At 40.6% G+C, this 25,495-nt stretch overlaps 1 protein-coding gene across 5 annotated transcripts in view; it reads left to right on the forward strand.

Annotated features, from left to right (window-relative positions):
* Window positions 1–409: 409 nt before the first annotated feature.
* The window catches only part of smpd3 (sphingomyelin phosphodiesterase 3), a 310,905-nt gene continuing 285,819 nt past the window's right edge, over window positions 410–25,495 (forward strand). For all 5 annotated transcript variants that reach the window (XM_072547759.1, XM_072547758.1, XM_072547762.1 and 2 more), the window contains exon 1: window positions 410–996. The gene's annotated coding sequence lies outside the window, so the exon portion shown is untranslated. The remainder of the gene's footprint in view (window positions 997–25,495) is intronic.

Here is a 25,495-nt window from a genome sequence, read left to right on the forward strand (position 1 = left end):
GAACAGCAACATAGTTCCAAGTCAGGATGGTATGTTGATTGGAGGTGAATAGGAAATTGGATAATTATCTCAAGTGAAATATTTGCAGGGCCTTATGGGGGGAGTAGGACTAGATGAGATACCCCTTGCAGAGAGTCAGAATGGACATGACCTCTTTCTGAGATGTCTCCACTTTACGATGATATGATTCTTAGACAAGCCATTTTAGTTAGGAATGTTCGCTGATAAATTATCGCAGTTCATTAACTTCACTAAAAAGCAAATATTGCACTGCCCACCCCACCCCTTCCTCCCACACATCACACACACAAAACCATACATTTCAGATCTCTGTGCAGGAAAAAGCAACAGCGACTCTGACAACTCGAACAATAGCCTGGAAGTCTGAGCGCAGGCGCAGTTGAATAATATGGGATCCCGCTTGGTGATTGGTTGTGATGACGTCTGGACGCGGAGCTGTTCAGCAGCTGGGTGGTGCTGTAACTGGAGAGAAAGAGACCGACAGAGAGAGAGAGAGAGAGCAATGCATAAGCTGACAGTGGGAGAAGCAGCATTACTAGAAGGATAAAGCTATATGAGACATTGGCTTTGTTCAGCCGCAGTAGAACGTATCTATTTTCCACCCAGGAAACTAAACCAGAGACTTGTTGTATGCAACCACAAAAAATATATATAGGAGTCGCTTGCACACACCCAGAGAATGAAAGCAAGGACTGGGTCAACCACTACTAATGTACGAATCACTAGCTGCATTCAACCACAGAAATTACAGATAGGACTGACTGAATACAGCCACAGATAATATACCAGCATTGGTTCAGCCTCTAAGTTGCATCAGGGACTGGCAGTTACAATCCCGCCAAACATACCAAGGACCTCGGTCGAGGAAATAAATGCAAACCTGACAGCTGCAGCCACAGTAAATACAAGCATCAGGGATTGACTCAGCCGGTGAGTCGGAACAAATAAATCGGTAACAGGCTGGATTTCGAATTAGTAAGTACAACTGTAGACTGTCTACCTCTTGTCAAACGTATACTTAGCGTTAAGATTCCTTCTAGGGTTTTATTGCACGGTAGCTGGACCAAAGATGAGTTTTTCACAAGGTACTGTCATTCTTATAACTTAATGTATACTCTTCTAACCTGCCTATTACTTTTCATTGTAATCGCTTAGATAAAGAGGATAATACTGCTCAGATAGTATCTGATACCGTTTTTATTGTCCATAAGGACAAGTAATCGAACACCTTTAAAACACTTATTTGCATTTACTAGAATATATTTTTTGAAACCTTGGGCACATACAGTAACTGAGAGACTGGAATTAAAGATTGAAGTAACATCTTTCTGAAATTGTGTTAACGGAGGTTTGGAGCACTGTAAAAAGTATATCTTTTCAGACTACAGTTTTGATTTATAATAAATCCCCGTAAAATTGTCCTATTGTTTCTGGAGAAATGGCAGGTCTACATCCAGAATGCAAATACTACTTCCCGATTTTCCCTCCCGCGTATGTTATTAAAGAACAAAAGATCAATATCTAGCGCGATTTCCATTTTACTGTTATGTTAGGACGTGGCAAATTAAATGTTTGCTTTCGACAGCGGGAGTCCAGGACTGCTCCGTGTTCAGTAGGCGGAAGACTGTCAATGTGCAGTGTAGTAGTTACCTTATGTGCGATATCCAACATAATGTTTAAGATACGTAGCGATTAGGGTGTGTCTGTTGGTCCCTGGGTATCTTGGTCAATTGCGTTTGTGTACGCGTAGTTCTCTGATCCGGTCCCTGAAAAATCTTGTTTGTCAAATAGAGGGGCAGAATGGAGAATTAGTAATGACCATTCTCCAGTAGCGACCTGGAGGAATATTGGATGAGGGCACCACTACAGTATAGGTCTCCGGGACGAGTTGTCAGTTTCAAGAGTCAGAGAACTAATGGTGTTAATGTTCATGCTTGCCTACTTTCTGTCTCCCTCATTCTCTCTGCTCACCACCATAGCTTCCACACACGCACGCCCTATTCTTTGGTATTTCTCACTCTCTGTTCTCCCTTTGTTCCTCACTCATTTTATGTTTGTAATTTGTTTCTATTCCTCACCTCTCGAGATCTGTATTCGTTCTATATCATACCTGCCGACTGACTACCATTATTTCTACGAGTGTGTACATTTCAAACCCCTCACTACCCTTCCTCCCTTTGCCTACTCCACCCATCCTCTTGTCCTCCTCCCCATGCCTTCTCTTTCGTCTTACTTGCGCCCCCACCCCTTTGTAAGCTTACCTTTTCTATTCCCCTCCCTCCAGTTCCCTTACCAGTCCTCCTCTCCCTCCCCATCCCCTCCCCGCTCCCCTTCCCATTCCTCCCCTCCCCTCCCCATTCCTCTCTCCACCTCTGCTCTCTCCTTTATCCCCGCCCTCCCCCTCCGTATATTGTTTTCCCCCTGCATCTGGGTGCCGCGGAGATGTTTTCCCTCAACACTTGAAATTGATTTGATACCAGTATTTTATTGATCAGTGTTGTCCACAGGCCATCCTATTACTATCGCTGTGAAATTATGCAATACCTGCTTTGGGGTTTTCTCGGAAGCAGCCGCTTCGAGTCACGCCTGTTCTGTAAAGTACTTGGGATCTTTCCTGCCCCAGAGTGACTGTTTTCTATTGGCCCCAAAGGACCAGAACCTGGTCTCAAACTACCATTGTACGCAATTTTCGAGAAACAGTGCTGCTCTAAGAAAATTAATAATTGTGTTAGTGATGATTACCGCAATTAGCACCAACACTATTAGTTATTTTATCACCACCACTGTGATTTGATTGCCCTGCTAATGTGACAAAATTACTAACGCTGACGATCCTGACATATTCTTTTATCCGGAGATGCACTGATTTCTACTGCCCTTTGACCCAAGCGCTGTTTCGACATTCGGACCTGTTTGAACCCCCTGGATCTGGTCCCGAAGACGTGGAGGCACAATCGGACTCTTCTGCGAAGCTACGTGAAATGTTCCTGACCTCCGTTTGCTTTCTCACCCTTCGTGCGTTTGCTTAGCACTGTTTGCTGCCACTTGGTCACACCTTCTTTGTGGCTTTGTTGCCGACAGCAGGGAGAAGGAAGAGGGTTAGGAGGTTGAAGAATGAATGCTCTGATCATCTGCATTGCTCGCCTATATTGGCTGGCTGTATTTTTGCTTTGTGTTTTTTGTTTCCTCGTCTGTCTCGTTTCTCCCCCACATTTCTCTGTCTTCGCCACTCCCTCACCCATAATTCGGCTGGTGATTCCTCATTTACTCCAAGAAAGATCCATGAATGGGGCGATAGTGTATGCAAAGGGAGGACAAAGCGTGAGAAGTGAGCTAGAAACAGGAATTTAGATGAGTCTTAGCAATTTCCTGTAGGTATGGTGCTAAAGAAATGAGAAGTGTTCCTAGGTGTATCAATTGCTGAAGGATCTAATGCCACTTAAAGTAATGATTGTAAACGAAATCTTGCTTTGAATGATGAAATGTTTCTATCTTGCACGAGAGATAATACTCTGCCTTTATAATGATACTGGATCGTGTACGATATGCTTGACAAATATAGAAGGCACCATTCAAAAAGCATTTTACAATAAAAGCTATCAAATTAATGGACAGAACAAATAAACTATTTCAGAAAATTAAGAAAAAAATCCTGACGATCATTGAATGTTCTATCCATGTCATGATAAAATGTATTCAAGATAAATAATGGAAGTCGATAAATCGATCGAAGGATATACTATTGAAGGAATCATGTCAGGATGGGAAGGTTATTGTTAATTATGTATTAATTCTGTTTAATTGTACGAAAGTGGTCTCCTTAGGCAGTCCCTTGTGAATGAAGGTGGCTTGATTTTGAACTAAAAGTGAGATCTCAGGTGACTGAAGAATCTCTGACACAGGTGAGGCAGATAGTGGTGGAGTGAAGAGTAGGGTAGAATGTCCATGTTGCCACACACCACTCTGTCTGACCTGCCTGACTTGTGTTTGCAATCAACAATAAGACTCAAAAGTGCTCAGATTTTTCCCAAGAAATCTCTATCCACTTCAGATAGTTTTGGGCAAGGGATTCCCAGATGTAGATGAGGATAGTGTATCTTTTCAGGGAGGCTTTGAGGGTGTCCTCAAAGCATTTCTTCTTCCTTCCTGGGGCTTGTGTGAAATCCTGTTTGTTTCAAGAGTCTTGTGTGGATGATGCGGCCTGACCAGTGGAGCTAATTGAGCATGGTCAATACTTAGATAAGGGGAAGGTGATGGCTTTGTGGTATTATTGCTAGACCACTAACCAGAAACCCAGGTAATGTTCTGAGGATCCGAGTTAGAACATAGAACAATACAGTGCTGAACAGGCCCTTCGGCCCTTGATGTTGCGCCGACCTGTGAACTAATTTAAACCCATCACCCTACACTATCCCATCATCATCCATGTGCTTATCCAAAGATTGTTTAAATCTCCCCAATGTGGCTGAGTTAACTACATTGGCAGACAGGGCATTCCATGCCCTTACCACTCTCTGAGTAAAGAACCTGCCTCTGACATCTGTCTTAAATTTATCACCCCTCAATTTGTAGCTATGCCCCCTCATACAAGCTGACATCATCATCCTAGGAAAAAGACTTTCACTGTCTACCTACCTAATCCTCTGATCATCTTGTATGTCTCTATCAAATCCTCTCTTAGCCTTCTTCTTTCCAATGACACCAGATCCAAGTCTCTCAGCCTTTCCTCATAAGACCTTCGCTTCAGACCAGACAACATCCTGGTAAATCTCCTCTGCACCTTTTCTAATGCTTCCATATCCTTCATGTAATGGGGTGACCAGAAATGTACACAATATTCCTAGCATTTTGTATAGTTGCAGCATGACATTACTGCTCTGGAACTCATTCCCTCTACCAATAAAACCTAACACACCGTATGCCTTCTCAACAGCACTATCAACCTGGGTGGCAACCTTCAGGGATCTATGTCCATGGACTCCATGATCCCTCTGCACATCTACACTACTAAGAATCTTTCCATTTACCCAGTATTCTGCCTTCCTGTTATTCTTACCAAAGTGAAACACCTCACATTTATCTGCACTGAACTCCATTTGCCATCTCTCAGCCCAATTCTGCAGTTTATCCAAGTCCCCCTGCAACCTGCAACATTCTTCCACTCTGTCCACTACTACACCAATATTAATGTCATCTGCAAACTTACTAACCCATCCACCTATGCCTGCATCTAAGTCATTTATAAAAATGACAAACAGCAGTAGTCCTAAAACAGATCTTTGTGGCACACCACTAGTAACTGAACTCCAGGCTGAATATTTTCCATTGACCATGACTCACTGCCTTCTTACCGAAAGCCCGTTTCTAATCCAATTGCTATATCACCCTCAATCCCATGTCTCTGTATTTTCTCCAACAGCTGTTGGGATTGAGGGTGATTTAGCAGTTTGGATTAGAAACTGGCTTTCTGTAAGAAGGCAGCAAATGGTGGTGGGTCCTTATCAAAGACCTTACTGAAGTCCATGTGCATCACGTCAACTGCCCTACCCTCATCCACATGCTTGGTCACCTTCTCAAAAAACTCAATGAGGTTTCTGAGACATGACCTGCCCTTGACGAAACCATGTTGACTATCTGCAATCAAGTTGTTGCTTGCTGGATAATTATAAATTCTGTCTCTCATAACTTTTTCCAAACCTTTTCCTACAACAGACGTAAGACTCACTGGTGTATAATTACCTGGGTCATCTCTATTGTCCTTCTTGAATAAGGGCATAACATTTGCGAGGTCCTCTGGTACTAAACCTGTAGACAATGACAACTCAAAGATCAAAGCCAAAGGTTCCAACACCTCCTCCATAGCTTTCCAGAGATTGCTCGGATAAATCCCATCCATCCCAGGGGACTTGTCTACTTGCACTCCTTCGAAAATTGATAACACCTCTTCCTTACTAACCTTGATTTTTTTCTAGTCTAATATCTCATATCTCATTCTTCGCCTCTACAATATTCTCCGTTTCCTGAGTGAAAATCGATGAGAAATATTCATTTAGCACCTCTCCAATCTGTACAAGGTCCACACACCACTTCCCACTTCTGTCTTTGAAGCCTGCCATGGCAGATTGTAGAATTTGAATCCAGTAAAAATCTGGTATTGAGGATCTACTGATGACCATCAAATCACTGCCAATTGTTGGAAAAATCCATCTGGTTGATTAATGACCTTCAGGGAAGGAAATCAGGCTTACATGTGACTCCAGACCCACAGAAATGTGGTTGACTTTCAATTGCCCTCTGAAATGGCCTAGCAAACCATTCAGTTGTACCAATTACTATAAAGTCTCAAAGAAATGAAACCAGACGAATCATCTGGCATTGACCTAGGCACCGGAACAGACAATAGCAGAAAAAGTCCTGCCAACCCTGCAAAGTTCTCCTCACTAACATCTGGAGGCTAGTGCCAAAATTGAGAGAGCTGTCTCATAGACTAGTCAAGCAACAGCCTGATGTTATCTGTAAGGTATGACTATGTCCCAGACAATGACCACCACCAGAGTGGGGGATTTCAATGGCCACCACCAAGAGTGGCTTGGCAGCAGTACTACTGATCGAGCTGGCCGGGTCCTAAAGGACGTAATTCCTAGACCGAGTCTGCGGCAGGTAGTGAGGGAAGCAACAAGAGGGAAAAGCATACTTGACCTCATCCTTACCGATCTTCACTTACAGGATCTGTGTCCCTCTATCCCCTTTCTATTAATGAATTAATTTGGTTGGTTCGTGAATGCTGCTATTGTGTCTGCTTCCACTATCTCCTCTGGCAGCACAATCAAGGCACTCACCACCCTTTGTGTGAAAAACCAGGCTCACACATCTCTTTCAAGGCCCCTCACCTTGAATCTGTGCCCCCTAGTAGTTGACCCCTCCACCCTGGGAAAAGCCTCATACTTTCCACTCTATCCATGCCATTTACAATCTTATAAACTTATATCATATCGCCTTTCAACCTTCTGCATTCCAGTGAAAACAAACCCAGTCTATCCAACCTTTCTTCGTAGCTAAAATTCCACATACCAGGCAACACCCTGGCAAACCTTTTCTGTACCTTCTTCAAAGCATCCACATCTTTCTGGTATTGTGGTGACCAAAACTGTATGCAATATTGCAAGTGTGGCTTAACTAAAGTTTTATAAAGCTGACGCATAACTTGCCTATCCTTGTACTCAATGCCTCTTCCAATGAATTGATTTTAATGGGGTGGTTTCAACAAATTTAAAGACAGATGGAAATATTTTCAGTCCACATTTTGTAGACATGTGATCAGATTTCCTTTTTTCATAAAATGGTTATTAAAGACAAAATTATGGAAAATGGACAGGGACCAGAACTGGACCATTAGCAAAGTCTGTAGAGGGGAATTTATTACTGCAAATGACTCATTCCAGATGGCTGGACAATATAGTCTCTTTCAATTAGCTGATGGACATAATGCTAAATTGCCTTTTATGCTGTGTGATGGTCCTCCTGATGTAGAAAGCTCTTCAGTTAGTTCCATTTCTTTTTGGAACATTTGACACTTTAAATACGGGGAGCAGGTTTTCCTCAAAGTTGACAGCTCAATAGATTCAGAGGGTATCATGAGACCATTGGAGAGAGAATTTAATTCAAAAAGGGAATTTGGTGTACTATAAAAGACATGGTGGAACAGAAAGCTGACTGTCACTTTAGTAACACAGTACTCATCAAACATAGAAATCAAACTATTTAATTCCTCATGATTAATAAGAATTAATTACAAAATTCAGACTCTAATATTGCTAAAATGAGACAATAATTTGAAGCTATTCATCTTGTACTCATCAGACTAGGATGCAATAAACAGACTTGAAAAAAATGCGCCACTTTATAAAACATGAGAAGAGGATTCTGACTGGTCAAACCATATTCACATGGAGATGCAACAAGAACAGTTAACTGTCAATCTTAATCCTCAGACCAGCAGGTAGAAGAAATGAAGGCCACAATTAGACTCGGAATAATACTAGAGCTAGACGTCCTCATGACTGTAGAATATATGTGGTTGCCAATACACTGATAACATAAAATAATAAGAGCCAAAACAAAGGGAATAATGTTATTGAAGAAAGTTTGGAGTTTATTCTGAGGTACCATATAGTTGAATTTGTACTCAAAATAGGCTTGCAGATTGGATTTGCAAGGCTAAAGCAAGGCTAGTTGCTGTGGGCTTGACAGAGACGGTGGGTAATACAGATATTAATGTGCACCCTCCCACAGTTGCAAAAGTAATCACTGAATCTTTTTAACTTTTTTTGGCCATATATTAATGGGAATGTACATCAATAGACATGAGGGTATTCTGCAGAATAGTAACTTTTGGAGAAAAGTCTATCTAAAACCATACAAAGAGGCAATAGATGGAGATAGAAATCTATGGAAACTAAGTAAGTGAATCTATGATATTTCCAGTGTGTGCTTTTCTTTCCTTTTGAGATTTGTTTAACTGAAAATCAACTATGTTCAATTAGAACCAAATCCTGAAATATTTTCTTCATTCAATGAGAAAGAAGGAGACAATGCCAGGAGCAGCACCAGTCTAATCCAAAAATCAGGTGCCAATCTGATGAAGCTAAAAGTCTACTTGCATACTAAAAAGCAGAGTCAATTTGCTATTGTCTGTGTTAAATGATCCCACAGTCAAGGGATCAGAATAAAGTTCTGCAATACTGCAGTGTTGAAAGATGATGAATTTAACACTTAACTTGAAGTGGTCCTATAAAATATCCAACTTTAAATGAAAAGGATTCCTAGCACCTTAGTGCAAAAGACATGTCTGAAACATTTGCAGCAATCTTCAGCTAAAACTGTCAGTGGATGATCTATTTTGGACACCTCTTCAAGATCACAGATGCAAATCTTCAGCTATGCTCAGAACAAGCCACATACCTAGTCAAGCTATTCAAATACAGCTACAGCACTAATATGCACCTAACAAAGTAGAAAATTTCCCAGCTGTATCCTGTCCACAAAAAAAAAGAAATCTAATACGGCCAATTACCCACAGATCAGTTTACTCTCAATTTCCAGCAAAATGATGAAAGACGTCAAGCACCACACACTTGGCTATAACTTGCTTAATGGTGCTCAGTTTGAATTCTGCCAGGACCACACAGCTCCAGGATTCATTACATGCCGACGCCAAATATGGTCAAAACAGCTGACTGGGATATCAAGGATCCCGAGCAAAAATGAACATCAATGAGAATTAGGGGAGTGGGGGATCTCACCATTAGTTATGTTGTGACATATCTAACACAAAGGAGACAGTTGTGTTGCTAAGGCCAAACATCATAGCCCCAGGACATCCTTGCAGGAGTTCATCATCATTGTGTCCTTGACCCAACTATCTTCTTCTGCTTCGTCAATAAAATTCTTTCAACATCAGATCAGAAGTGGGGATATTGCTGATGAATTCACAATCTTCAGCACTATTTGTGCAACTCTTCAGATATTGAAGCAATATGCATCTGCAGCTGCAATATTTGGACAGCATTTAGACCTTGAGCTGATAAGAAGTGGGCAGCAGCATTCATGCTACACCTGTGCCAGCGAGTGACTATCTCCAAGAAGAGAAAAGAAAAAAAGTGAAAGAACTGCCGATGCGGAAATCAGAAAGAAAAACAGAAATTGCTGAACATCTCAGCAGGTGTGGTAACATCTGTGGAGGGAAATCAGAATTAATTAATTAATGTTTCAGTTCCAATGACCCTTCTTCTGAACTAAGAAAGGATAACTATCTTCCCATGATATTTTCCAACATTACGTTGCTACGATTCTCAATGTTACCCTGATCAGAAACTTAGTTGAAAAAGCCATATAAATACTGTGGCTACAAGAGCAGGTTAGAGATTGGGAACTCTGAGATGCGTAAATTTCCCCCTGACTCCCCTAAAACTGTCCTCCATCGCCAAGGTACACATGTGAGATAGAATTCCTCTACTATTCTACTTTTGCTGTGATAGAATACTCTGGATGAATCCACCTCAAACAATACTGAAAAGGCTTGCAGCATCCTAGCCAAATTCTTGATTGGCACCCTATCCACCTTAAACTCATTCACTCCCTCTACCACACAATATATTAGCAGGATATATCAACTACAAAGTTACACAGCAGCAACTTGCCAACAACACCTTCAACAGTACCTTCAAATCTATAACCTCTACCAATGTAAAAGTTCAAGGGCCACAGCTGTATGGAAACACCATCACTGGATGTTCTAGCAATTGCTGGGATTCTGTTTTCTCCTTTAAAATTTATATTGATTTAATCCAAGTAAATAATGTAAATTGGTGACATCTGTATATTATGCTAATTAGGACAGCAATTTAGTCTAAAGAAAAACCTTGAGAACTGGAAAATATGTACAGGAGTGGAACTATGATGGATGGAATTTCATATAAATAAGAGTAAATTGTCATATGTCATAGAACAAAATGGCCAGTGCAAGTTATCTTGTGAATGGTGAACCGAGTTTGAAATTAAAAGGAGATTCTGGGCATTTAGTATATCTGACGTTGCTGCTCCACAATTGTTCAATCAACAAAACCAATTGACTGTTGAATAATTGAATTGGAATAGAAAATAAAATGAAAAAAAAGCTCATGCTTAAACATACAGTGTTCTGGTTTCTCCACACTTTGAATATCATGAAGACAGTTAAGACATAAAGCACAAGGCTGATTTTTGACATCAGGTGACAGTTATAAGGAGAGACCAGAATTTTGGTGCATTCCAACTTAAAGTGAGGTGACCATATTGAGGTATATGAAATAGCATCAGCATAGGTAATGTAGATTCAGAAAATTACTTCAAACTAAACTTTCAGTAGATAAAGAGGTTACTGGTTTATGCTAGTCAAAACTTTGAGGATTAAAAGTAGGAGTTTTCCATATGGAGAATGAACCCATGCATTAAATTTCCAGGAAGGATAGTGTCAATGAAAATACTGAAATAATTTAGGAAATAATTGAATAATATCTTTTGTGGGGAATTACAGGATCATGCTGGAAAGATGAGCTAAGGTGACCTTCCTCATCAAAAATGGCTGTTATGCTATGATGATTACAAGTCCCACTCTATAAAATGAGCACTTAACTGTACACTGATACTTTGGTGCAGGACTGGTTGAGTAGATTATTGTCAGAGACATCATTCTTGGCATGTGATGTCAAATTAAAACCCCATCTATTCATTTAGGTGAACATTAAAGACTCCATAGCAGTTTTAAAACCTGCTTTTATGTCTGTAAGTTAGTTTCCAAAATACTGGTCAATGTAAAATGCCAAGACTTCACAAGACTGATCATCTAAAAAACCCAGTGATTTTTAATGGATCTTCTCAGTTACAAGCTTAGTAAGCCTATATTCATATATATCTATATATTTATATGTAGTACATACATAGCTTGTTGTCAACACACTAGAGGAATCTGTAGGGGTTACTGCAACATACAGACATCAAAGCACCAAAGTTGAACACTTAATTCTCCTAGTGATTTAGCCAACACTCTTTCTTTTCCATTAAAAACAAATTAATTGATCATTGATTGCATTGCTAAATGTTAGATCGTGCTGTGCAAGATGGCTGTTGCGTTTCTTAACGTGGGAGCTTTGTATTTTAAAGTAATTCATTGTACATTAAATTTTTAGATGTCACGAGACATTTAATCAGGCATTACTTAAAGCTTTTACTTTTCTAAACAAAATCAATGTGTGGAATCCTAATATTTATGAGCTGTCGTTCAGCTTTGAAACTTTTATGACAATGAATATGAATTGTACAATGAAAACGGTTTGTTCTATTGATTGATTTCCAGTGATGTAGAGACCTGCCAAGGTGCTTTAAAAATTCCAGGAAATAAAATGGCATAATCATTCACCTTCACTTCTAAAGAACCTGTTCTCTCATCTCTGTCCTGTGCAACATCACAAACTTTCAGCAATGCCTAAGTATGGATTTTTGTTATTTGTGAAATGGAACCTTTGTATGATTTAAGACCTACTTCTTTTACAGCCACTTACTAAGCAGAGCACCAAAACTGTGAGAAATCAATAGGTTCCATAGATTGTTCAAATAAACCACAAACTCTTCTGTAAATATGAGTACTGGACTAGTAAATATGATCAGTTCCTTTAGAAATTCTTACAGGTCTGCAATTTAGTGGCAATCTATTATAAGGCATGTTCCAGGACTACACCATGGAAAAAGGCTTAGACATGAGACTTCAAGCTGTTTTAAAATTTCGATTCTCCTGTTTTTCATATCTGCTGTATTTTGTATGGTTTTTAGAACATATTTTCTACTTTGCATCCAAAATAATGTTATCATGGACAACAGAAGCAGTTGATATTTAAGGTAGTTGCAAAGGGGGCAGGATAAACAGCACTGCATGTGGAATCACTTTCAGTGACTCACATTAATAGCGGTGAATAAGAACAAAAATAAGATAAAGGGATGAACATGCTAGAAAACAAAGGATGACTGACACTGGAAGTACTAGCAGGAGTTCTGAAGAAGGGTCACTGGACCTGAAATGTTAACTCTGAATTGTCTGCAAAGGTGCTGCCAGACCTGCTGATCTTTTCCAGCAATTTATGTTTTTGTTACAGGTGGAAAGTGCAAAATTGCATTACTGTTATAGAATGTTCTGTCCTGAGCTCATATTGCCCTTCCAAATAAGTCATATCCTTTTTTAGAAAGGATAGACTGAGAAGAAGCTTTTGCAAATGTTGTTTGACCAATACTTAGTTCTCTGATGTTGAGAGCTTAAAAGGATAGAACCAAAGTATCGAAAAAATCTACTATCCACTTCCATTGACTTACTAACTGTGAACATTTTCATCATAGACCATTGAGGGAGGCCAATCAGACCATACAGTCTGTACCAGGTCTTTGCAAGATCCAAAACTGATCCTCCTGCTCTCACTATTTAGCTTGTGAGTCCTTCTGCTTAAAATATTTATTCAATTTTCTTTTGTCTTTTTTGGACAGCACAGTGAAATAATGGTTAGCACTGTTGCCTCACTGCGCCAAGCCCGGGTTTGATTCTAACCTCGGCAACTCACATTCTCCCTATCTCTGTGTGGGATTCTGCTGGGTGATTCGGTTAAGTGGAATGGCCATGCTAAATAGCCTTGTAATGTCCAGGGATGTGCAGGCTAGGTGGATTAGCCATGGTAAGTGCGGGGTTGTGGGGGTGGGGTGGGGTGATGGCAGTTCTGGGTGGAAATCTCTTCAGAGGTTCGGATCAGAGTTGATGTGCCAAATGTTCTTTATCTGCACTGTATGGATTCTATGATTCTATAAAGTATTAATCGACTTCTGCCCTAACAATCTCTGCTGTTATAATACACAATAGTTTTCTCCCCCTACTTTTTTCACCTGCTTCGCAACTATTTCAAATTGTTGATTTCTCATGATCATTAATTCCTCAACCATAGGAAGTAATCTTTCCTAATTTATCCTAGCAGAACTCTTCACAATGCAAAACAATTTTATTAAATTTCCATTTAAACTTCACCACTCCAGGGGTACAACAAAAGTGCTTATATTGTTTGGTAAACATTCCAGAGGCCTTATAATTTGGAGCCATTTACATGTTTCAGAATCTAGTAGGATCTGAAGCAGTGGAATTTAAATTTAATAAAAGAACTGCAGATGCTGGAAACTAAAACAGAAATTGGTGGTGAAACTCGGCAAGTTCAGCAAGAAACCAGAGTTAACATGTCAATTCTAGTAACTCTTCATCAGTATGTGGAAAGACTTTTTTTTTGTGGGAAAATTACATTAGGGCAGTTGAAACATAATGCGTAATTCTCCTGATAACATTTGCATCCAGAATGTTTTTGGTTATTAAGAGCCTAATGTTTCCTGAGACACTAGATATAAAAAACTTTCAAGAATTTACAGATTTAGTTAAGGCATGTTATGACCCCAAGCCTCCTCTAATTCTGAGACACTCTCTGTTTTATTCAGCAGTTTGAGAACCAGGGGAATCCATGTTGGGATTTTTGACCAGGTCGAATCAACTGGCAGAGGCACGGGCCTTTGGTTCAACACTTAACGAGATGTTGAGAGATTGTGTTTGGTATGTGGGATTAATGATGTAACCATGCAAAAGCATATACTAATTAAAGTCCAGCTAGACTTCAAACAGGCACTACAACTGGCTTTGTTATTAGAAAATGAGACAAGTGAAGCATGTGAGTTGCAGGGTATGCCAATGTAAGTGGACACCCTTGCCAGGATCACTTAGCTTGGGGGACACCGCTTGACTGAAGGCAATTGCATAGCCTCACTCAGAATATATCCTGAGCAGAGGGATTCTCGGTCAGCCCACAGCAAAACCCAAAAGAAATCCATGACTTGGCCAAATGGTTAACATTTGCTTCAGGATTCAGGCTGGCAGGCCATTGTAGTTTACGGACTTGAGACAGCAAAAGACTTCGACAAAGCCAAAATTGAGTAAGAGAACTCAAAGGCCAGTATCCAGAAGAGTGCACACCCTGGATGGCCCACCTACACCTGGCTTGGAACAGTTAAATTGCTTAGCAATACCCAAATTAGAGCCAATCAAAATAAGCGTCTGTTTAAATGACCATCAGTTCTAACAGAGGTTGACACTGGCGCGGCTGTATCATTGATCACAGAACCAGTCTTTAACAAAATTCAGTCTGTACTCCAAACCTTGAGTTTGCGTAAGGCCTTGACTAGACTGAGAACATATATCAGGGAGCCTTACAGATTAAGGGTACTACTTTGGTTTCAGTCTCATTTGATAAGCAGTTAGTTGAGTTACCATTGATTGTAATAAAAGGCACAGGCCCAAGCTTGGTGGGGAGTAATTGGTTGAGAAAGATTCAACTTGATTAGCTCAACATTCGGTCAGTTTGCCTTTGTGGGGATTTTAAGTGTTCGGTAAACTGCTTCTTGAATCTGGATAAGTACACAATTCCTTGCGTAGAGGATTTACATGTAAAACTAATTAGGAGTGGAGGGAGTGTGAGGGAGGGAGGACACAGTTGGGCATGAGCTATGCATACTTGTAATTGTGGTTAGATGCGGGTTCCCAGAAGTATGTTACAATTAATATCTATTCCGGTTTGTGCCAATATACATGACTGCCATTTGAGGTATCATCAGCCTGTGCCACTTTTCAGCAGATGATGAAGAACATTTGACAAGGTTTATCCCAGGTCACGATTTATCTGAATGACATGCTAAAAACAGGGAAGACCAATAAAAAGCATTGAGAGAATTTGGACATAGTCTTTCGATGTTTCTCCAAGGTAGGCGTACACCTCAGAAAGGAAACTTGTGTGTTCTGGGCACCCCAAGCAACCTCCTTGGGCTACTGAATCAAAAAGACGCCCATTGGAAGATAAAGTGAGGGTGATCAAAGGTGATTTGGTTCCCATATTGGTACAGGAGCTTAGGTCTTTCTTGGATTGGTAAATTATTACGGAATGTTTATACGTAAACCGACTGACATCCTGGCACCTTTACATCAGCTATTGAAAAAGGATCAACATTGGAAATGGTCTCATAGCGAAGACGAAGGCTTTATGGAAATGAAGAAGTGTTAGAGTGTTGGTACTGTATGATCCCAAGTGAGATCTGGTGCTAATATGCAATGCCTCCCCATATAGTATCAGAGTAGTCCCACACATGGCCCAATGGAGAAGAACACCTGATATTGTATGCTTTCCAGACTTTGGCTGATGCAGAGCGCAAATACGCCCAAATAGAGAAGGAAGGTTTGGTGGTCATCTTTGGATGTGAGAGAGTTCCACCAATATCTTTATGGATGTAAATTTGCCATAGTAACTGACCACAAACCCTTGCTAGGGCCACTCAAAAAGGATAAGCCATTGCTGCCTTATAGCTTCAGGTCGAACTCAGTGGTGAGCTCTCATTCTAAGTGTGCACAGTTACAAGTTGGACCACAGTCTGGAGGTCAAGTAGCAATTACGGATGCCTTGGGCTGCCTCCCGCTGACAGATACACCACCCATGATGCTGCCACTGGAACAGCCTGTTCGAGTTTTAAACTTTCTGGATACCCTCCGGTCACCACTTAAAATATCAGATTGTGGACACAAAAATATCTGGTCCTGGCAAAACTAAAACAGCTGGTGGTGATGTGGAACAAAAGGGCCATCACAATCAGAATTGAAACCTGGCGAGACCAGATCACTGTAGAGAATGGCATTTTATTTTGGGGAGCAAGAGTGATTGCCTTGAGCAAAGGTCACCATCAGATACTGACTGAACTCCACTAGGGTCATTCAGGGGTGTCCAAAATGAAGATGTTAGTGAGACATTATGTCTGGTGGCCACGATTGGATGCAGACATAGCTGCATTGGCGGGTAAGTGCCAAAGTGCCAAAAAAATCCCATACATTCATGTGAATAGCCAGTAAACCCTTTCATATCAACTATGCCGGCCCTTTCATGTGCTGAATCTCCTTAATCATGATGGATTCCTACTCCAAGTGGTTGGACATGCATAAAGTTCATCCTTCGAACATGGGGATGACGACAGAAAAACTGCAGTCTCCCGGAAGTATTGGTCACCAACAATGGCCCATCATTTACCAGCAGGGAAGTTGAGTATTTCCCAATGTCAAATGGCATTCAGCATATAAGGACAGTTCCATACCACCATGGCAGAAAGAGCAGTCCAAACTTTGAAGGCAGGCTTAAAGAAACAGCCTAAAGCTTCACTTATACCAAACTGTTCTGGTTCCTATTTGTACAAATACAGTGATAGCTCCAGCGGTGTTGCTAATGGGTAGAAGGTTCTGCACCAGGTTAAATCTGATCTACCCAGACTTGGGGGCATGAGAGTGAAACAGCACTAAGAATACCAATGATGGACACAAGACTCCTCTAAGCGAGAGAGACAGTTTACTTCAGGGGACGAAGTTTGGTGCCGAAATCACGGAAATGGTCCTGCACAGGTAAAAGGCATGGTTAACATGAGGTCAGGTGCTGTGATATACAAAGTTCGGTCAAGTGAGGCAGTCATGAACCACACTATGCTCTGCCTCGACCTTGGCATCTGTGGAGTTACATTAGTTCCTTATTGCCTTTATGAAGAAAATCAGCATTAAATTGCATGTGCTCTGTCTGAAGATATTAAGGGCGGCACAATGGTTCAGTGGTTAGCACTGCTGCCTCACAGAGCCCCACATTCAATTCCATCCTTGGGAAACTGTCTGTGTGAAATTTGTACATTCTCCCCTCCTCTGCATGGTTTCCTCTGGGTTTTCCAGTTTCGTCCCATACTCCAAAGATGTTCAGATTAGATGAATTGGCCGTGCTGAATTGCCCATAGTGTCTTGGGATGTGCATGCTAGGTGGATTAACCATGGGAAATGCAGGGTTACAGGGATAGGGTAGGGGGATTTGTCTGGGTGAAATGCTCTTCAGAGGGTTGGTGTGGACCTGATGGGCCGAATGACCTGTTTCTATACTGTGGGAATTCTATGATTTATTGAAAGCTGGACTGAATGACAGATTCCGAGAAAGATTTGGTTATTAACAATGAAACTGGTTCAGATGAATTGTGATAGTCTAGGAGGTGTACTGATTCACAGTGTCTAGGACTGCTTGGAATTCACTACTAGATGAACCAGTTCATAGAGTCTGGGTGAGACTGGGTTACATTGTTCAATGCACTGGTAACAGAAGTCTGCGGATACCTGGATAGATTGAGTGGGACTGGTTTAGAGTCCTAGACTGATGAAGATATAAAGTGTTCTCACACAAAATTCAGGAGTGACTGGGACAGACTAAATAAAATAGTCTTAGGGTGTGTAGAATTGTGAATAATCAGGATAAAATGAAAGATGTGCATGTTCTCAAATTTTATTTTGTATGTTGCTTTTTTCTGTTTAACGTGGAATTTGTCACAATCCTCTCAGTATTTTCTTTTAGTTTAGTTAATGCTGGCTTGATATGGATAAATCTATAGTTTTGCTACCTTCAGTGATTTCCATATTGTAAACTAGCTTTGAATTCAATAATTTATTTAAATTTATTCATGAGATGGATGTAGTTGTCGTTGGCTGGAACAGCATTTTGCATGTCTCTAATTGTCCTTGAGAAGTTGGTGGAACTGCTTTCTTGAACCACTGCACTCCATGTGATGTAGATAAACTCAATATGGTTAGGGATGGCATTTCAGCATTTTGACCCAATGACAGTGAAGCAATGCCAATATAGTTCCAAGTCAAGATGGTGTGAGGCTTGGAGGGAACTTGCATGTGATGGTGGTCCCATGTATTTGCAGTGCTCGATCTTCTAGTTGGTAGACATCTCAGGTATGGAAGGTGCTATGGAGCCTCATTCAGTATATCGCAGTGCATCTCATAGATGGCATAAATTGTTGCCATTCTGCATCAGCTGAGGAAGGAGTGAATGCTAAAGGTGTTAAATGGGGTTTCAGTCAAATGGGCTGCATAGTCCTGGGTTGTGTTGAGCTTTCTGAGTGTTGGAACTGCACACATTCAGACAAGTGGAGAGTATTCCAGCACTCTCCTGAGTTGTGCCTTGTAGATGGTGAACAGATTTTGGGAATTAGGAGGTGAGTTATGTGCTGTAGGAATCTTAGCCTCTGACCTCCTTATATCATGACATACACATGATATGACCAATGGTAACCACCTGGATGTTGTTATTGGGGGATTCAGTGATGGTAATGACTTTGAATGTCATGGATGGTGGTTCAATTCTCTCTTTTTGGAGGTAGTTATTCGCTGAAACTTTGTCATGTGAATATTACTCATCTGACAAGTTTAAATGTTGTCCAGGTCTTATTGCATTTGGATATCGACTGCTTTGGTAGCTGAGGAGTTACTATGGAGCTGAACATAGTGCAACATCAATGAACATACCCGCCTTTTACCTTAGAATGGAAGGAAGGTCGTTAATGAAGCAACTGAAGATGGCTGAGCCCAGTACATTAGTCTGAGGAACTCCTGTATTGATGCCCTGTGACTGAGACATTGACTTTGAATAACCACAACCATATTTCATTGTGCTATGTTTGACTCCAATCAATGGAGAGTTAATCACATGAATCTCGTTGACTGGTCAATACCAGTGCCATACCTGTGCTAGAATAGTTTGGCTAAGGACACAGCTGGTTCTATACCCGTGAGTCTTTTATACTATTGCTGGAATGTTGCTAGGACACAAATTCTTTGCAATATTCAGTGCATTCAACCATTTCTTGTTATCACATAGAGTTAATTAAATTAGCTGAAGGCTGACATGTGAGATTTTGGAGACCTCGGGAGGAGGCTAAGTTATAGGTTAAAAAGTCTGTAATGCTAAATGTCATATTGGAATTTAGAGCAGAGAAGTTGGGTCCACCGCTTTTTGACATTTATATAAATGATTTGGAATGTGAACATAGGAGTCAGAAAGTTTGCACCAAAACTGGAGGTGTAATGGACAGTGAAGAAGGTTAACCTTCGAGTACAATGGGATCTTGTTCAGATGGGCCAATGGCTGAGGAGTGGCAGATGGAATTTAATTTGGATAAATGCGAGGTGCAGCATTTTGAAAAATCAAATCAGAGCAGGTTTTTCATATACTTAATGGGAAGGTCCTAGGGAGTGTTGCTGAACAAAGAGACATTGGAGTGGAGGTTCACAGTTCCTTGAAAGTGGAGTCGCAGGTAGATAGGATATTGAAGAAAGCATTTGGTATGCTTTCCTTTATTGGTCAGAGCATTGAGTATAGGAGTTGGGAGGTCATGTTGTGGCTGAAGGACATTGTTTAGGCCACTTTTGGAATATTGCATGCAATTTTGGTCTCCTTTCTATCAGAAGGATGTTGTGAAACTTGAAAGGGTTCAGAAAAGATTTACAAGGATGTTGCCAGGGTTGGAGGATTTGAGCTATAGGAGAGGCTGAATAGGCTGGGGCTATTTTCCCTGGAGCATCAGAGGCTGAGGGGTGACCTTGTGGAAGCTTATAAAATCATGGATAGGATAAATAGACAAGGTCTTTTCCCTGGGATGGGGGCAGGGGAGGGTCCAGAACTGAGGGTATAGGTTTAGGGTGAGAGGGGAAAGATATGAAAGGGACCTAAAGGGCAACCTTTTCACATAGAGGGTGGTGTGTGTATGGAATGACTGCCAGAGAAAGTGGTGGAGGCTGGTACAATTAAGCATTTAAAAGGCATCTGGATGGGTATATGAATAGGAAGGGTTTAGAGGAATATGTGCCAAGTGCTGGCAAATGGGACTAGATTGGATTAGTTGGACCGAAGGGTCTGTTTCCATGCTGTACATCTCTATGACTCTAAATTGTATTCTTTCAATAAATCTAACCATTATACAGTAACAGTGCTGGAGTTCAAAACAGAATCATTATGTGGGAGAAGTCATTTTCCTGGACTTAGCAGCAGGAAACTAAAATTTATATGCTCTAGTCTGAATTACATAAATGAAGGCAGATGCAAAATTACTAAGTTAATGAAAACATTCACATGCATGGTAGGAAAAAAGTAAAAATGGTTAAAACTGGAGCAGCAGCCATATAATCCTGTAAGTTAACTATTTTCTAAATCCTAGATTTCTTGCAGCTGATAGCTGTAGACTGGTAGAAATTGTTGACCACCTACTGGTGTTTCAATGGAGACAAATGGCAGATGTGTGAAAATTTCTTGCTGTGTTCATTTTGGTCGTGAAATACACTCAGCAGTACAATTAATTACAGATTCCACTCTTACAATGTTGCTTTGTGCTTGGGCAGAGAATAATGAGCCTTGGGGTGAAGTATGGTTGAAATCCTCCAGGATTGCCTAGAGTCACTAGCAGTTAAACATTACTTTTAAAGACACTGCTGTGAGTATTATGACATTAGAAAATATGTGATTCTTATCCATTTTTGCACATATTTGTTATTCATAAAATATTAGAGATGGTAAAAGAGATTGCTTGCTTCTATTTGAGAGGTACTGTTAAGAGATCATATAATAATCTCCAAATACATCCAGTAAGTATCAGAAGCTCATGGACTTTATTGTTACGAAAATTGAGATCATAGGTGGAATGTTCTCTTATTAGTTCCTGGCAGACTGATGAAACCAAATTTTGGGCAGGAACCTAATGCTCTGCCTTGTGGTTGCTCTTTCCCAAACTAAGCCAACTATCAGCTGCTACCAGGTTCCTGGGAGAAGAGGCCAGACAGGCTCATGCACCAGAAGCTGCCATGAGAGGATTATGGCAGGACTCAATAGAATCAGTGCCCAGTTCACAGCTTTGTTCCTTGAGGTAACGGGGGAAGGGAGAGAAATCCTTTTTCCTGATGATTGTAGAAGGAGGCTAGCCATCCTCCCCAAGCTGATGCAACTTCAGGTTGCTAAGGCCAAGGCTGTCAGTAACTAGAGTAGCCAGAAATTGGATGCAGTGCTGGAAAAGGTTCAATGACAAGCAAGACGAGTGTCCTGCCAGTATCATTAGGCAAGATTAGAGTAGTGCTGGAAAAGTACAGCAGGTCAGGCAACACCCGAGGAGCAGGAAAATCGATGTTTCGGGCCAAAGCCCTTCATCAGGAAGGCCTATCATTTGGCAGCCATCACTGTTATCTCGCTGCAAGTATTTTGCACTACTCAAGTCTAATTGATAACCACACTGTCACATGCACTCTTTTCTAACTAGTCTCCTCCTCAAATTTCAGACATATTCATAGTCACCCTCTTAAAATATTTTAACACTCTATCTCAGCACTAGTTAATTCCTCAGTGTCTAGTGCAGGAAAACAGAGCACACAGTTCCAGGGAGACAGAGAGCTGGGTGTGGAGCTGCAATGAGTGTCATACTGACCTCGATGGAGAAGAAAGCCCTCGTGAGTGCCACGTTGATACCTGTAGAAGCCATTAATGATTAACATATAGCTGATATGGTCAACTGGTGATAACTCCAGATATCACACTGCCACTTTGTCTTTAATTGTCAGTTATCAATTTCACTCATATACTAATGGCATGAGCTGCAGTGTGCTAAGTTAGAACTCTATTTTGTGCTGAACGTAAGTGAAATAGACATCCTTCATATCCCACGGGTGTAATATCAGTGCAAGGGGTGATGAGCAATGAGCCCAAGGAGTCCTCAGAGGAGGGACCAGCATTCTAAGGCTGCACCATCAGATACTCTGAATACCCTCTTTCAGCACAGATACACATTTCAGTCTGGGTTGAGTTTTGCAGAGATACCTGGTAAGGAGCAAATCACATATGATCTGGTGCTGCAGAAGGGACAGCAGTGGACAATCTCTGGCAGTGAGTACAGGACACTTCAAACTCTGCTCTGGTGGGCACAGATGCAGAGCATCAGAAGTCATACTTTAGGGCATTTACAGCAGCAATGGAAATGTATGAGCTTCTGTCATCTATCCCAGAGCCTCTGTGCATTCTTGGACAGAAAGATGAGTCTGTTTCTTGCAATGATATCTCAGGTATTGGCAATGATAACCAACTCCTTCAAATAAAATGGCTAACTTTGTGGAAAATCGAACGTGGCATCTTCTACCATTTAACTAATTTCCTAACCTAAACCAGTCAATAAATTGCTTTCAGTTTCACCAGCTTTATTTTCAATGTAACAGTCTCTTGTGTGGAAATTTATTAAACTCCACTTGGAAATGCATGTAGCTTTTTTTAACCTGTCCGGATGTTGTGACACAACGCTAAAGCGAGTGGGACTTAAATCTGGCCTGCGGGTAGAGCCCTCAGGAAGTGTCCATAAGCTACACCCTAGACATTCACCTATCTACTACTTTAGATTAATTCCTGCAAACATCAAATTAGAAGACGTATCTAGCATATACAAATCCATGTTGTCTAATTAGCTCTAATATCTTTAAAAGCTCATCCACCCTGCCTCTAAGGAGAGATTCTAAAAGTTTCAAAAGAGCAAATGTCATTCGTCTGGGTTTCACCTTGTCTGTCCACTGTCCAATACCAGAGGCATGATTGTCTGCTTCTTTTTATTTTGGAGTCACTAACAATGCAAATAGTTGCTGCTCTGAACAGTACTATTCTCATGTCTCACACTGACTGAAAGGGGTGTACGATCATTCGTTTCTGTATCTTTATTACAATGGTCATTATTATTTATTTTAGGGCCACACAATGGCTTGATGAAGATGTTTCATGCGCACTGCTGGTCAGATCTAGAAGTCTTGAGCCATACAGGTATCAAGAATCACTTTAGAAAATAGACTGAGCTTTCTGTGGGTTATATTTGTCCTCTCATTTTTTAAAAAAACGTTTGAGTTTTATTTGCAACTTTCCGATCTAAAGGGACAATTCCTGAATAGACAGAGCTTTAGAAGATTTTAGTTAAAGCATCTTAAGGTTCCACACCTGCTTTCATTCAAAAGGTCAGGAGGATTTGTCAGTCTTTAGTGCCATTATTGTTTTCATGCTTACATTTAGTGAGCGCTATTCCTTGATTCCCCAATTGTCAAGCATATTATCCTGTTCCTCAGCTGTGAATGCTGACATATGGTCAGTGAGACACTGCTGCATCACAACAGGGAACTCTGGACAGCATAGATATATATGCAAACTACACCATTTCTGTAGCAGCCACCGATCTAATTCTCCGACCAGTCCTTGAGTAGAAGCTGCTGTCGTGGCCTACTTCCTGCTATTCATGAATTTTTCAGTGCGGATCTAACTGGGAGTCTGCCTATTCCTTACTGCATACAGCTCTCCAAAGGATTGGTCTCTTTAATTTCTTTGGTGATGACTGCTTAGACTGGGGAAAAGGCAACGTTTGCTTTGCAAGAATGCTGACATACTTATGGCAGCACATTTGCAGCTGGTGAAAGTATTGGTGTTCCGCCAGGATAGGAGATCAGTTACCGTACATTCATTCAGTTTTATTGAGTGAAGTATATTGTAAATAAAACACTTCATTTATTTTTCAAGACTATATAGATAATGCTACCCTCTGATTTCCCCCTTGTAACATTCTTTGATCCCAGATCACAGGAAGTGCAGTCAGCATGTTCCCGGTGGTCTCATTGAGATTTAGATACAGACAGGTGGAAAGATTAATGAATCATTAAACAGGTTTCAGGATGACCAAGTAGAATGGGAAAATTCCTGGAGTGAGGGGGGGAGAAATGGGTAAAGATCACACACTAATGAAATATTTGATGTTCTCGTCAAACATCTTTACCAATTTCTCATTTTTTCATGCTTGATTTTGTTGACTTGCAGTATGTTCTTGAAGGTGAGTGATGTCAGTGCTGAATTAAAAAAAAACTTTCTTTCTGTTGAACACCTAGCATTGGTATGAAGCGTTCTAAGGCGAAGCATTGGATGACTTCACAGCTACAACAAGCAAGGATTCAGACCGACAGGTTCATCCCCAGCAGGATATTTTATATCCTTAAAATAAAAGGATATTTTAAATGCACAATCAGCAGACAATCTAAAACTTTAGATAGTTTACATTAATCTTTTACATGTATAAAAAACATGATACTTGCCCACAAACCATCTTATTTACACACCTGACTGTTCAGCTCCCAATTGCATACTACTCATCAACAAACAAAGTTTTTAGATTGCTGGTGGGCTTTTTCTCAGCTTTGCACACAGCTGTAGAATAAATAAGTTGATTGTGTTGAAGTGTTGTTTCACTTTTTCCTTCCTTCCAGTGGTTTCTTTAGAAGGCTGAATGGTTTTCTCAGCATTATGAAAACAAACAATGGTCTTGGAGCAAACATTCACTTAGTATCAGGTAATTCTTTGTTAATAAACTGAAATTAACATTTTAAAGAAAGCAGAAATTATCCCAATGTGTAAACCTTTTCATTTACTTCCCTTACTCAATTAATTTCTGTCTGTCTCATTCATTGCTCCCCTCTTTCTTTATCCTTTTGTTAATTTCTTTTGGCCTGCCTCTTTGATCTTTTCCCTTTGTTTGCACCGTCTCCTGATCACAGTCTTCTTTAAATGCTCTTGACATTTTTACTCTTTTTTTTGTTAATTCCCCTCTTCCTTTCACTTCATTTCATGCTTCTCTCAGTCCTGTTCTACAACACATACAACAGCCTGACCAAATCAGCCTTTCTGCTTCCCTACTCATGGCACAGTAAAACTAAAGCTTTCGGAGACTCTCAAATTGATCCCAGTGTTTCTAAAATAGGCCTTTTGAATAACCAATACCAGACTTTGCAAATAGTCCAATCTCGTCACCAAGTCTGTAGTTTAAACAAAAGACGAGCAATTCATTAACAATACACTAACTTTAGCAGTACAGTAATTTTAGCAGAGCAAAAAAATTAAACATCGTAAACTAATTGGACTATGTTTAAATTCAAAAACCTTTGTTTTGGTCCCCTTCACACAAAAGACAGTGAAAC

The sequence above is a fragment of the Chiloscyllium punctatum genome, chromosome 26, assembly GCF_047496795.1.
Source record: "Chiloscyllium punctatum isolate Juve2018m chromosome 26, sChiPun1.3, whole genome shotgun sequence".
NCBI lineage: Eukaryota > Metazoa > Chordata > Chondrichthyes > Orectolobiformes > Hemiscylliidae > Chiloscyllium > Chiloscyllium punctatum.